The 16,300-nt window shown below is 33.6% G+C and overlaps 1 protein-coding gene across 1 annotated transcript in view; it reads left to right on the forward strand.

Moving 5' to 3' along the window:
- The window catches only part of LOC100378303 (sodium/potassium/calcium exchanger 2-like), a 68,987-nt gene that overhangs the window by 37,570 nt on the left and 15,117 nt on the right, over positions 1–16,300 (forward strand). The window lies entirely within an intron of this gene.

The following is a 16,300-nucleotide window of genomic DNA, read 5'->3' on the forward strand; positions in this document are numbered from 1 at the left end:
TGGTAGTTTTCACTGTAGTATAAGCATGCGACACAGTTTAGCGATTTTGTATGAAAATTTAGAAGGTTAAGAGGTCTTCCATGAAAACATTTCTCATATATGATATAACAACACTTGAATTTATAATAAAATTATTAGTATTAAAAAAATAATTGATAAGGTATTCTTGAACAAATTTAAGTGTATACAAAAAAAAGTAGCTATAGTAGTGTAGGATTGTTCCATGATTCAATTGATCACTAAACCAGAGTTCTAAATCCTGGTTTAGAACACCAGTAAAAAGGTTGAAATCTATTCATTCAGGAATGCAACTTTTTTTTTAAAGTTCAGGGATGTGCACTAAAAAGAAGCTGAGATAATTGCTAATTTGCATAACAATTCACTCAGTAAGAAGTTTGCTAATGCTCATAATTAAAATGACTGTAACAGTTCCAAATTTAAATATATTATCATTTTGTAAAAAGTTAAATATAGTGCATAATATGGAGATCCCGTCATTTATTTTTTTCACCATGTTTCTTTTTTATTATTTATGTACAGCCTTGCTAAATTTTGCTAAGCATTCGAAAGAGAGAATGTTTGCACCTGTTATCTATATTTTAAAATCGTTTTTTGGGTATGTTACACTATTCACAATTCTACAAAATTTTAACAGTCTTTAGTCAAGACTGTTTGGATAATAAAAAGCAAAAAAAAAAAATTTCGCTCCCAAGTGCCCACGAACGTGCGTCTCTACCTTAAGATTCTAGACATAGTATATAAGACCTGAATAATTTATCTTCATGCTCACTTGAATGATAATCAAAAAAATACTCAGCCAACCTTAGAAATTAAAAATTAATCAACTTTCTTGACATTCCAGCAGACAAACCTCTTACACGGTCTTGGAGTCTATGATCAGCACCAGAAATCAAACAGTCAGCTGTAATTCAAATCTTCCACAGGTGCGAGCATTTAGGAAATTGAATTTATTTGCGATAGAAGTATCGTTAAAGTGGCTATCAATCATTGCCGATGGCAACACTTCTTCGCACTATATTGTCTATTTTGAATGCAAAGAAGAGGTCTTTAAGTGGTATATCTTGTTAAAAGTTAAGAAAGAAGGGAATTTAATTTGTCTGTAGGGAGGTCAACAATCGTGGCACTTACTCGTCACAAGTGACAGAATTCAATTTAAAATGTTGTTCTATATTCCAGAAATGATTTGCTACTTCTTTCTTTTTACTGATGTGAAAGTAAAATTTTATTTTTTAATACTCTCATAATTCTTGCTAAATATACAGTATGAAATGTACTATATTATGCTAACATGTTTTTATCGTCAACAATCATAAAGGATTATATTGGGGTTTTTTCATGACTATAAGAGGCATGTTTTCTAACGATTGCTTTATTTTCTCGGTCAGCCATGAAATATAGGCTTTGATGTTGTTGACTATCTGCTAGCCAACATCTGTTTAGTTGGTAATTGCCTCAATCGCCACTACCGGTATTACTATTGCAGATTCTGTTATGTATTAAAATGTACTCTCATTGGTAATAAAACATCCATTTTATGGCCATTCTCATAAGCTATGTCGACTCTGATTGGATAAATGTTTTACCAGCTGCATTCAATCAGATCTGTAGTAGATGACTTAGATTCTTGCAAGACTGTAATGTTGTCATTTTTTTTTTATTAATTAATGAATATTAAGATATACATGAAATGATTGTAACTGAAATGAACACTGAATCATGTTGGTGCATTTCTCACACATGGCCTGGTGAAAGCTTCCATGTATAGCCAAAATAAATAGGGGAAAATGGCGTTAGCTGGCAATATATTAACTCTTCTTCAAACATCATATTTTGTTCTCACTAATATATTTAGCACATTTTCCAATATTTTTTTTGAAAAATATATGTTTTATAGCAAAATTTAACTTTGGATGACAGTCAAATTCCTATTTGCCGTAGGAAACTATAGCCCTGGCTTTTAACAAATATGTATTTGTATAAAATAGAAATCTCTTGCCATATGGACAGGCTTTTATAAGCATTAATTTTAGAAAAAAAAACACCTAACTCACTGTGACGCCAAATCGATTGTCATCAACTCAAATACACATTATGGTTGTTTTTTTTATTCACATACAATTCATTTTGTACGACAGTTACGTCTGTATGTCTGTCTTATGTGTCGTGTTTGGGTTATTTAATGATTTTTATGATGGCAAAGTGCCGTGAGCAATGTTTATTGTGTTTGAATGAATGTATCACGTAGAGTCTGCAACGTAGAATGCATAAATACACAGTTCTGACGACACTGTCGCTGTTATTCATCAAATTATGAAAATATCTAGTCACAAAAATGTAACACTAAGCTACTTCGTCATTTCAGTTGATTCTGCTCCACAAGAACTTTTCAAACTATCACTGTTAGTTTTCTTTTTATTTCTGATTGGAAAGTGAAAAGTAAGGTTCTATCTCGTATCCATGCTCTGTTGAAATTTCAGGCTTTTATTCACTCAAACAGGTGGTTTTTTACGTGAACTAGTACTATGAAAACCATGATTGGTGCAGTTATGTCACATGATTATGCTAATCATTTTTACATTGCATTATGGGTAGATTTTTCTGTACTTTTTCTTATATTCTTCAATATTTCTGGAAATGAACCCTAATTTTGGAGCCAAATTTGGGTAACTTTTCAGTTTTCACTCCAAAAATTTGGCTATTTTTGTCCAAATCTTCTGCAGGAAAGTGCAGACTATAAACAGGGCTATTTAAGAATTTGTGATGAAAAGCAAAAATTGGTGGTGAAAAGGTAAAAAAGAAATTTCATTCTTTGTGTGCTAGTATAAAGGTAATTGTAAGTATTTTGGACATTTTATCTTATAGTTAGAATCATGCCTGGTGTGGGAGGATTCTGCAGTAATATGTTGGTGTGTTGATTTTATGCAATCCAAGTGGCATCCTGCCAAACTGTATTGTGCCTTTCTTTACACCGTTCTCACCATCAAAAACAATACTGAATCCCTTGCAGCTGTGGACGGGGACATCGTTCCAGGATGTAGCGTTCGATTGAAATTATCCTCCATCTGAACAAGCATTGATATTCTTTCTCAAAAATCACTAACAAGACATTGTTCAAGGCTCCAAAAAAGCTAATTCTGGTGTGAAAACTGCTCTTGTATTATATAAAATTGATATCATAGAAAAACCTTAATCTATCAAGAGGTGCTGATATGTATTTGTGGAGACAGCAACCCGTGTTGAAAATATGACATATGCTATCAGCGTTGATTGATTTAGAGTCCAATCTGAACTGATTAACTGTTATTCCCCATACGTAGGCATACACTCCGTTATTTATGTTAAGAAACCGAGAAAATTATGTGTAATCCAATCAAACTTTAATTTGAATTAGCGCAATCATAATCAAGAGGGAAAGCTACAAAATATGATTTAACTATAGTTACATATTGTATTTGGTTCAAATGATTTTCTGCCCAATTATTTCTTAACGAGGACTATAACACAGAATGAGAAATTTCTGTTCAATTAAAATTAGGGATACTAAAGGATCCTTGAAAATGAATAATGATGATTAATGTTATTCAATTCTAATTAGTTGGTTTGCTGAGTTAACAAAGCTGGAAAATGTTCTCAAAGGCACAAGTGTTGTCGTGGTATTTTGAAAACATATGTGTTACTTCCAGGTCTTAATATCCATACTTGACACAGCAAGATATTAAAACAAATTTTAGTGCGAGTGTATATATTTAATAGCGTCGTAATTCACACGTACCGTATAGATTGTAATAATATTTTATGCACAACAACTTTTTAGCTTCTTACCGATACTACTCACATGTTTATTGTGTAAAATGTAGTAGGTGTTTTGTGCATACAATAAGTTATAAACATATTCTGTACATTTTCTTAAAACACCTTGAAGTAACAAAGATAGAATGATGTCGGTTTTTATTTTTCATTTTTTTTATTTTACAAAAAATAGAATCAGATGTAAAATAAAACTTTGGATTGGCCCAAGAAATGCATCTGTAAAATTGTAATGATGTCATTTCTAGGATTGGGGTGAATAGTAGTGAAGTGCTTTTATTTGTTTTCAAATATTTGTCATTCTCTGATTTAGCGCGAATGTTAAGAGCACTTCACTCTGTGCAACTATAATCAAAAAGTACATTGATATTTTCAAGTATTATAGCATGAATTTTCAGATATGCTAATCAATTTTGATGATTTTACTGGCATTTTGAAGCCCAAATTTGGTGAACGTCACTGTGACCCTTCATGTCAACAACCTCGTTCCCGTGGAAATTGCATCTTCATATTAACATAGTGCGATTTTTAAGAAACTTCTTCATGAGTCACCCTGAAAATGGAACATTTCCGTCATAATAATGTAATTGACATACTTGCGCGTAGATAAACAGTTTGGTTTTATTGCTTATGAATTATTATTACTCCTATAAAATAGATGGATTCTCCCTTAATAGGTAGTTTCAAGTTCTTTTTATTACTGATCGTCGCAATGTTGATTTCATGATAGGAAAGGGGTTTGATTACTGTGACGTTTGTCGGGCCATTTAATGATGCAACTTATAGATTTCTGTAGGTGATGTCTTTCTGATGTCATGGTCATCAGCGATTATAAATATAAAATATATCTCTCCCATATTACTATGGCAACATCGTCAGTGCATAATTCCATTTATTTGGTAACAAATTATGAAACAGGTACTGCAAATTCAGTGAACGAAGCTGCGTATTTATGGTGACCAAGATTTTAGCAGCTCTGCTCTGCTCACGAGATTGACGCTATTGTACGCATGGTTGCCAAGCAACCCAAGAACCAAACACTCTGCTATTATATAAACGATTTAAATAATTATGTAGTTACTAGTTCATGTTAAATGGATGGAAATGATTAGAATGCGAACATACAGTCTATACAAAGTGTATGATTATTATATTGTGTATGTGTATGTCCTTTAATCACTATCATTTTATCCGCCAAAAATTTGCTGCAACATTTTGCGCATTTTTAGGTGTTTTTCTTGAATTTTCGTGTTAATTTTAGATCAATTAAACATAATTCATGATTTCTTACAGGTCTTGATCAAAATTTAAAAAAATTGTGTTCAAAGTTGCGCTAAAAATGTTAAGAACTGTTTCAGCAAGCGTGAAGTAGTGAGAAAATAATCCTGGTTCATACGTTACTTGTATTCAAATTCTTGCTCCTATGAGATTTTGTGTAGTTTTTCAGTGTTGATGTCACATGAATATAATGGACAGAAAATTATTCCAGTTTAACTTAATAATTTTCTTTTTACCCGTTCAGTTTTATTGGGTAAAATTTTCAAGAGAAACACATACACAAATAATAATTTTTGTAAAAGTAAAAAACACATTTTTATTTATTTTTCATATTTTCTTTGTTAATCCATTTAAAAAAAAAATGAAAAAAGTTGATTTTTCTAATTAGTTATTTTGACCATATACCGGTAGTCATACCTCTGTCATTTACGTAAGCCCATTGCCATTTGTTTAATAGCCTTGCAATGTCAGATGCTATGTTACCTAGCAACCTGAAAGTAAAAAAAGTTGTTATTAGGGATAAAAGATGATAAGTTTCACATCAAAAATCGTAAATTGTTCAGATTCGAACTCATTAGCATCATGATGTACACTTACAATCAGTGCTGAGAATGTGTGGGCGGCTTGAATTTTTTTTTTTAAATATATGTTTTTTTGTTTTCTCCTGATGTGTTTGTTTTGTTTTTGGTGCTTTTTGCAAGTACATGCGTGAACCATTGCGTGTTCAGAAAGCAGAGCAGACTGTACTGTGTTATGCTACTGAGCAGATATTTGGCTCCTGAACCCACATCCTCCCTGAAGTGAGAACCCACATTCTCCCTGAAGTGAACCCACATTCTCCCTGAAGTGAACCCACATTCTTCCTGAAGTGAACCCACATTCTTCCTGAAGTGAGAACCCACATTCTCCCTGAAGTGAACCCACATTCTCCCTGAAGTGAACCCACATTCTTCCTGAAGTGAGAACCCACATTCTTCCTGAAGTGAACCCACATTCTCCCTGAAGTGAACCCACATTCTCCCTAAAGTGAGAACCCACATTCTTCCTGAAGTGAACCCACATTCTCCCTGAAGTGAACCCACATTCTCCCTGAAGTGAACCCACGTTCTTCCTGAAGTGAACCCACGTTCTCCCTGAAGTTAACACACGTTCTCCCTGAAGTGAACCCACGTTCTCCCTGAAGTGAACCCACATTCTTCCTGAAGTGAGAACCCACATTCTCCCTGAAGTGAACCCACATTCTCCCTGAAGTGAACCCACATTCTTCCTGAAGTGAGAACCCACATTCTTCCTGAAGTGAACCCACATTCTCCCTGAAGTGAACCCACATTCTCCCTGAAGTGAGAACCCACATTCTTCCTGAAGTGAACCCACATTCTCCCTGAAGTGAACCCACATTCTCCCTGAAGTGAACCCACGTTCTTCCTGAAGTGAACCCACGTTCTCCCTGAAGTTAACACACGTTCTCCCTGAAGTGAACCCACGTTCTCCCTGAAGTGAACCCACATTCTACCTGAAGTGAACCCACATTCTTTCTGAAGTGAACCCTCATTCTCCCTGAAGTGAACCCACGTTCTCCCTGAAGTGAACCCACATTCTCCCTGAAGTGAACCCATGTTCTCCCTGAAGTGAACCCACATTCTACCTGAAGTGAACCCACATTCTACCTGAAGTGAACCCACATCCTCCCTGAAGTGAACCCACATTCTCCCTGAAGTAAACCCACGTTCTCCCTGAAGTGAACCCACATCCTCCCTGAAGTGAACCCACATTCTCCCTGAAGTGAACCCATGTTCTCCCTGAAGTGAACCCACATTCTACCTGAAGTGAACCCACATTCTTTCTGAAGTGAACCCTCATTCTCCCTGAAGTGAACCCACGTTCTCCCTGAAGTGAACCCACATTCTCCCTGAAGTGAACCCATGTTCTCCCTGAAGTGAACCCACATTCTACCTGAAGTGAACCCACATTCTACCTGAAGTGAACCCACATCCTCCCTGAAGTGAACCCACGTTCTCCCTGAAGTGAACCCACATTCTCCCTGAAGTGAACCCACGTTCTCCCTGAAGTGAACCCACATTCTCCCTGAAGTGAACCCACATTCTCCCTGAAGTGAACCCACATTCTACCTGAAGTGAACCCACATCCTACCTGAAGTGAACCCACATCCTCCCTGAAGTGAATCCACGTTCTTTCTGAAGTGAACCCACATTCTCCCTGAAGTGAACCCTCGTTCTCCCTGAAGTGAACCCACATTCTCCCTGAAGTGAACCCATGTTCTCCCTGAATTGAACCCACATTCTCCCTGAAGTGAACCCACATCCTCCCTGAAGCAAGGTGAAAATGCTAACCACTGTACAACTGCTCAGGTAAAATTTGAATTTAACAAAATGCCACAAAACCAAAGAGTACTCAAATTTTAATGCCAATAATTTCTTAACTTAGGACCAAATGAACATAATTTCGCATTTACTACCATTCTTGATCAAAATGTTTGAAAAATAAGGTTTAACGTTATTTGTGAAAGCTGGCTGAAAAATTGCTACAACCAGCAATGGTATCAATTATTTTCAATGAAGTTTATAATGCCAATTATTTTTTTCATATGAAGCAATAATCTTTTACATTTGAATTCAGAATTAACATTAAATTTTAAGAAATAAACAGCAGTTCGATTAACTCTGAATTGTATGTAAATATCTGCAGTGTACGTCTCCATGGCAACTGAATAGCTAGTAGCAATGCTCAACCTGCTCTTTATTTATCTCTAAACATATCACTGAGATTGCGTGTAAAGGTCAATTCCATGTCAATTCAACAAGTCTGCCATCACTATTTGAGATCTTCTGTGAATTGTCAGAGATAACGAAGCGTTTTATTATTTCACTTTATTCAGTGGATGCCTGTACTGCCTGAGTGCATACTTTGCGATAATCATTCTTGTGGGATTATTATCATTATACAAGTAAAAAACAAAAACAAAAGAGAAGAAATTTAACAACTGAATATAACCTTAATTAGACAGATTAGAGAATATTTATATACCATTTTTTTCTATTAGGAGAGAGTGCGTTGACTTCTGACTGTTCGTTGGTTTTTCATTTTAAATTATTTTATATCTTAACACTTTATTAGTTCCCGTTCGGACGCAGTCCGAAAACGGGGACTTATGTTTTGACCTCTGTGTGTCCGTGCGTGCATGCATGTGTGCGTGCGTCTGTGCGTGCGTCCGGACCTGTATCTTAGAAATGCCTGGACCAATCACAATCAAACTTCACACATCCATCATACATGATATTATACATATGCACGTCAATTTGTTTCATAATCTGATTCAAGATGGCCGAATGGTGGCCATTTTTGTGCTAAAAATCATCAAAATCAAGCATTTCTCAGCTGTTTACAGATGGATTTTGTTCAAACTTGGTATATACATTAGACATTACGGGACCTTGATGCAAATAATTTTATTTTTCAGATAAGATTCAAAATGGCCGACTGGCAGCCATTTTGTATTAATGAATTGTTCTCGTGCCATATCTCTGACTTGCTTTCACTGATTATGTTCAAATATATTGGTTCGACTATCCTATTCAAAATGGACGAATGGTGATCATTTTTGTGCTAAAAAATCATCAAATATCAAGCATTTATGGGTGGATTTCATTCAAACTTTTTATTTTTCAGATTGGATTCAAAATGGCTGACTGGCGGCCATTTTGTTTTAATGATTGGGCTTCTAGAGCCATATCTCTTAAATGCTTTGACTTATTATATTTAAATTTTATATATTCGTTATACATCATGTTATATATATACAAGTATTCAAAATGGCTGATTTTGAATGCTGTTCCAGAGCAATATCTCTCAATATGGACAAGTACTTGTTTGACGATCAGATACAAATGTCAATCATTTTAATGTTAAAAAATCATATTCCTGCCATGATTATATTCCAGCTATATTACTATAAACAAACTATATATCTTTAAAATTTGATAACTAACGAGGACTGTGCCATGCATGGCTTGTTTCTTTGTTATTTCTAAAGATGCAATAAATTTATTATTATTATTGTTTTTCTCTGCTCCTAATTTGGTGACAGATCAATTTGCGATCATTTGCGTTCATTTGCGTTCAGTGATGATGTATTATAATTTCCATCACGCACTATACTGCTGTGTACGGTGTCAACAAAGGAAAGTGTTTGAACGTGACCAAAAAATAATACGGCAATGTTAGTGACGTGGTTTACCCCAAATAAGGGTAATTTCAAATGTTGGAAAGCTCAAATGAATACAAATACGAATTTTGACGGAGTGAGAATTTCTATTGTTTTCAGTGTCAGACGTAATAAACTTTAAATCAACATATTCGTCAATTAGTTAGTTTAAACCAAATATATAGCGTTTTTATACCCTCGAATGAATTTTCCAGTATAGTCATTGTAATCATGTGCACAGCCAAGCAGAACAACACATCTGCTGTGTCAGTATATACATTCAATTCAACTGTTTGGACGCCATCATTTTTCCCGCCAAAACTTAGGTCCAACATTTTGTACATTTTTGTATTTTTTTCCATAATTTTCTGTCTAATTTTGAACCAAGTAAATATTATTTCTTGGTCTTGATCAAAATATTTGAAAAAAAAAAAGTCACAAAAGTTGACTATGACATTTAAAAGGTCAAAAAGTTAAAGAGTTTCGGTGGGTGGGGCAGCTGAATTATTTTGAATATTATTATTTAGATTCTATAGTGCTGAATGAGGATTATAAAATAAGGTATATGTATGCGATGAACGTCCCTTTCTGCATAAATTGAATTTGTTCTGACCAATAGACTAATATCATGCCATGGACAGAGGAACCTACATACATATAAGGACACTTCAGCCATTTCTGTCAGACTCATTTGCATTTCTAGAAATGTACATTTATCTTATTAAATTATGATTTTGTGATCATCTTGCAATTCATGCGACTTCAAATTCATTTTGCAATAATTATGTATTTTTGTAATTGTTTTGTTAGTTTTTTGAAGCATGTGACAACAGTTCACGTTGGTTTTTATAGGGTTAACAGCCAGCAATGGCAAAAATTACTTTCAACTCGGGTGGATTGAACACGGCATGCCAGACAGCATTTTCAAACTTTAATGAATATCTCAAGATACCTACCTGTGGAGAATGCTTAATGTGTATAAACATGACAATTACTAGCCACTATACTCTCTTGTAGACAGTGGAAAAGACAGCATGTTCCACGTTTTATTGTAACGTGACTGCACTGCAGATTTCCCATTAGTATTTACCGCTCTTGTAGTCAATTAAATGTTAAAAAAATCAGTTATCGTGCATGTACGAAAATAATGTATTTTACGTGTGTTGTAAATGTTTAATGTGGGACCCACATCATGTGACACGAATCGACGACCATGCTGCTTTAAACAGTGATCCTTCTGTTTGAGCCTCACATTGTGAGAGATTCAGGGCCCTAATTATTTGACCATTTCTCTGATTTTAATAATGTGTGCCACTGAATGCAATATATCTTTTACTTTAATTGGCAAGTTTTCCGTCAGGTTTCACAATCACAATGATTTGTAAACAACAGCAAGGATAGGAATTTTAAAACAAAATGCAAATCCAGAAAGCAGCAATCAGATATATATTACTGTTCATAAATGTAATTTTTCAGATGCTGGAAAATCATGATATATGTTCGTCCATTGCATTGACATCCTCAGAACTCAGACTCATACAATTCTGATGGAATTAAGGCAACTGAATATTATAAGATTTTTTTATCTATATCTCCATATTCAATTTGCTTAATAATTAACAACTTATTAAACTGATACAAGAACCCAAATCGTACAAATTTAAACACAAATTATATTCTCAATTTTCTTGCAACTTAATTACACTCAAAACTTTTTTTTCAAATGCTTTGGTAGCTAGTCATGTCATATTTGAATATATGAAATATCCAGAATGTATTGAATTAATCAGTTTCAGAAATATACACGCAACATTTGGACAAATCACAACACCTCAACCTTTTATATTACATAGAGGGCATACTTGAACATTTAAAGTTAAAGTATGCCCTCTATGGCGAAAATAAATTCTAAGTGAAACTAAAGTAATTTACGATAGCTAGACATTACAAACCTTCGTCGGAAAAGATGGATTAAGAGTCTCGTTCACAATTGCAGACGAGTTAGGCAGGCGGCTTTCTACCATTATTTGTGGACATTGCCGTCCTTGCCCTGTAATTGTTGTAATAGGGGGCATTGCATGGACCATAATTCCCTAAATAAGACCTCTGTGTAATTTATTTATCAAATAATTTTAATTATACTATTTAATGTAATTGTGTTCTTGCTGAATTCAACATAATTACCTGCTGACGGCGTTTTTTTTTTCCAATTCATGTCGGCTATCCGAGGAGGTTTACAGAGGGCGATGCATGTAATGAACATCAAGACACGGGTAACAACCGGTATTCAATATTCAGTTTTGTGAAAAATTGATATTTCTGTACCTAAAAGATAGATAAACTCAACAGATGGCGAACAGTGACGTACGTGTGGGCGGATTGTCAGTACTGGATTATTATCCTAATTCTTAATCCTTTTGGAGTTGTATTTCTTAATCATGGCTATCAATATTTGACTAGATTTATCTATATATCTTGTAATACAAATCCAACAGTCTGCTGCAACAGTTTCCACGTCTGAAATTTGAATCCCAAAGCATTATGGTTCCTGCGTTAATAGCTTGGCACTCGAAATGCTTCTTCAACTGAACATAATGTTTTCGTTCATTCATTTGTTCCATTATTCACTCAATTGGTAATTGGCTCAAAAAAAATAACATTAAATTTTTTCCTATTTTTGCACCATTTTGGTCAAGACCTGTAGGCAATAATGAATAAATAAATAGTAAATGTTCATTTGGTCAGAAATTAACAAAGAATTAGGTGCATACACATGTGAGAAATGATTAATCAATAATTAGGCAGAAAAAGTTATGATGTGCAATGGTTTAACAGGAAAGATTGCATCATCGGATAGCGTTGTCTTTATAAATAAACAATATCGCTTGTTTCTCATTGTGGTTTATGAGAATAAACTTACAGTAACATTTTGCTAATGTCTGCCATAAGACATCGAACAAAAATATCGTCTTTCGTGGTTGCTATGGCTACTACTAGAAATCGTAGCCTTGTGTTATCATTCATCATATAGTTATATATAGTATTTGAATCGCACAAAATTTAACCACAGGCTCTGTGAACTCATCGTTCAGTGTCTGATGTGTGTGTCGTGACATCTGTCTTGACATGCAAACATTATTTATTGTAGAAAATAGGATGTTTCAAGGGATTTTTGCTTTTTTTATATTTTTGTGCCAAACAATTACAGACATTTGAAGTCACTGCTGTTTCTATGAACCCAGAACCTCCCTGACACAAGGAAAACTTGCTAGTGTAGCATTTCCCATATCTGTCTTGACTCAGAAAAAAATTGAATGAAATCTATATAGCTTTCAGTGCATATTAAGTACCTCATTTGCATATCAGATAGTTATCAGTATATACTTTATACCTTATTTGCATATACCCGATAGTACACATTTTAATACATTAAGGGGCAACAAATCAGATTCATTTTTGTTAAATTTTTTGAGTAGTCCATTAATTGTATAGTAATTCCACAACAAATAATGTTGGTAATCATGTTTTAGTCTGGATTTTTTATTCACCATAAAGTCAGTGTGAGATGTGCACACACTGAATATTAATAGTACACTTGATTCAGAAAAATACAAAACATGAACAGAATCATTTTATATAGTTGTCATGGTTATACATTTATCTTGTAACCCATAATCTTATATGCTGGTCTGAAAATACTTAATATTTTTATCTTGTCTAGGATCATTGACGAAAATGTTTTGACCACAGTGGAATGTTGTTGCTAGGCAACAAATGTGAGTTTGGAGTGAAAAATAAAATGATGTACTGGTATCTATTACTTTGGAAGAGTGGAAATACAAAAAAAAAGAATTTTATGACAAGTTGGGATGGCTGTAAAATCACGAAATGTGTTGTTTTTTTCTGTCGGCAGCAAGGTTGAGTTGAACAGGGAACAGTTTTTAAGAACTCCAACCTCTCTACATTATTCCTTTAAACTCCAAAATAAAATTTTTGACTTTTTCACCAAAAAAAGAATCTGAGTAATTTTTCAAAAACAATTACAAGATGTGTAGTTATAATAGAAAATGTTAGAAATATACATAAAAATTTGCAAAAAGTTGGTCGGAAAAATGATGAATTCAAAGTGTACTTTCCCGCAGCTTTTTATTTTTTTTTTCCATTTTGTTGTCAAGTACACAATGGGAGCCTTTGTGGTTACTTGTCTGTATGTATGTATGTATCTTCCACTAACGAATGTTCAGAACAAATTATGTCATTTTTATTAAACAGATATATTGATGCTCTTGGATGTGCAGACCTGGTTAGTTTTGAATTGAAATTTGTGCATACTAAGTACCTAATTTGTATAATGGTAATTGTTAGCAAGTATTCAGCTTTTCCACTGATACCTCAAGCATATAAATTACTGTAAAATACTTTATTTTGCTTAGAATTAATTTTCGCTATTTTCGCTGCAGCAATGATTCAGTGAAAATAAAATCCAGCGAATATACCTCTTTTTCTATATTTTACATTCAACTTGTCAAAAAACAGTGAAAATAAATTCCATACAAAACACCAAAAAAGTCTTTTCAGCAAAAATTAATTCCAGCTAAAATAAAGTATTTTACAGTGCCTAATTTGCAAAAATTAATATATTTTTAGCTTCGCTGTCGACAAAGTCAACACAGCGGAGCTGTTTATATTACTGATTGTCCATCGTCATCAACTTTACAATTTCAACTTCTTCTTTGAAACCGCAAGTCAGAATGTTTTCGAATTTGATATGCAAGTACCTTGGATGGTTCTTTCTCAGATTTGTTCATTTCATGTCAAAATCTTGAATTCTCTATTTTGGTGAATATTTTTGTCATTTTTTTGTAATAAGTGATATTTTAGACTTTTTGTTAAAAACAGTAAGTTCGATTGCATATAGGTACTGCATGTCGACCTCTCTCAGATTTGATCATTTCATGATATCTTTAATTCTCTAATTTTGGTGAATATTTTTGTCATTTTTGGTAAAATGTGATACTTTCGACTTCTAGTAAAAAACGGCATGTCTGATTGCTTTGATATTACATATATAGGTACTCCATATGGACTTCTAGCAGATTTGTTCATTTTGTGATGACATCTTCAATTCTTCAATTTTGATGAATATTTTTGTCATTTTTGGTAAAAAGTGATATTTTTGACTTCTTGTAAAAAACGGCAAGTGAGATTGCTTTGATATTACATATATAGGTACTACATGTGGATCTCTCCCAGACTTGTTCATTTCGTGATGATATCTTTAATTCTCTAATTTTGATTATTATTTTTGTAATTTTTGGTAAAAAAAATATATTTTCGACTTCTTGTTAAAAACCGCAAGTCTGATTACTTTGATACTATACATATTGTTCATTTTCTAATGATGTCTTCAGTTCTTAATTGAAATGTGCATAGCTAAAAGCGAAGCTATCTCAGCCGTCAGGCTGCTTGTTTTAGCTTTTCCAGTACGTTCAAAGCTTTCTTTGATTTATGAAATTAACATTTCAATGTCATCATGCCCTTCCATGGATAAGGTCATCTAGGTTGACATAGCAACAGCACTTCAACTTCATTTGTAACAAGTGATGGTTATCTCTCAAATGCAGAGATGGTTGATAAAAAACTGTCGCCATGACAGCTAGGCTGCCTACTTACCATTTGTACAATTTATAGATGTAGACGTCAGTTTTTTTTTTATTATAATTCACTGGTTTTATTTGCATTTCTTGTTGCCATGGAAATCATACATCTCTCAGCCTCTATTACATATAAAGGTAAAATACTGTCAAATGAAAGTTTATTCTTTGAAACAATATAGTTGCATGTTGATTTAGGTTCATTCTTGAATAGTCAGTTGCATCTTCATTCTATCTCAGATATTAAGCAAATAATCATATGTGAGAAATCCTCCTAAAGTAAAAATAGTCTTTTTCCTAATTAAGCTGCATCCTATCATTTCAGCTCTATTAAAGTTGTCATTGCATGGAAAACCATAAAATAAAAAAACTCAAAAACCATACAAAGTTCTTCACAGCTCAAATTTAGTACATACCATATACATTAAATCGCATGGAAACTGGGATTAAATTCTTGCATCACGTAATCTGCATTACAAATGTTCAGTTTGGTCCGAATTGTCATGTGACTATTGGTAATATTATGTTATATGATTTTAGTGTTGTATTTGCTTTATTAGAAGTGTATACTTTGTTTTTGAATGCACTTATTTAAAATTTAGTGACAAATCGAAGTACCGGGGGATAGCTAAAAATTCTACTTAATTCATCGCCTACATGAATAGCCGATATGAATGGAATATACGGTAATGACGTCAGAATGTGATACGTGTCATGCTTGATATGAGTTTAATGCCATGTACAGAATGTTTTAAACATACTGTATAAGGGTTCATTATTCACTGGGTTTTAATTTTGCTTATTTCGCTGACTGGAAAATGCGCCAAAATAAAAACCCTGTAAATATGTAAAATTTAGCATAGAACACATTATCTAAATGATAAAACTGTGAATTTAAAACCCACTAAATATGCCTGAAATGCTAAATCAGCGAAATTTAAACCCAATGAAAATTAATCATTTTACAGTATCCTGCTTGTGACTGTGACTTTTATATTCTCTTCTTTCATAGATCTATTGTGTCGTGAACAAAACCCAGCGTATTTCCTGAATATACTGCATACCATTAAAGTTGGAATCAATCTTTTGAATGGCATAGTCAACTTTTCTCACCTTCACAAAATCTCCAATTAACGTACTTATTCTAATATGGCAGGACGTTAATAATTCAAACTAAATTGAATTCCTCACACAAAGCAATGTATCGGTGCATTGGTATTTTAACGATCTTGGGTTTTTACTATGTATAGACCCTTTGCATGATCAATATTTCAAATGACGTTGCCGAGATATGGCGGCCATATTGGTGTATTTTCAA

Source organism: Saccoglossus kowalevskii, chromosome 13, assembly GCF_978046115.1.
Source record: "Saccoglossus kowalevskii chromosome 13, keSacKowa6.1, whole genome shotgun sequence".
NCBI lineage: Eukaryota > Metazoa > Hemichordata > Enteropneusta > Harrimaniidae > Saccoglossus > Saccoglossus kowalevskii.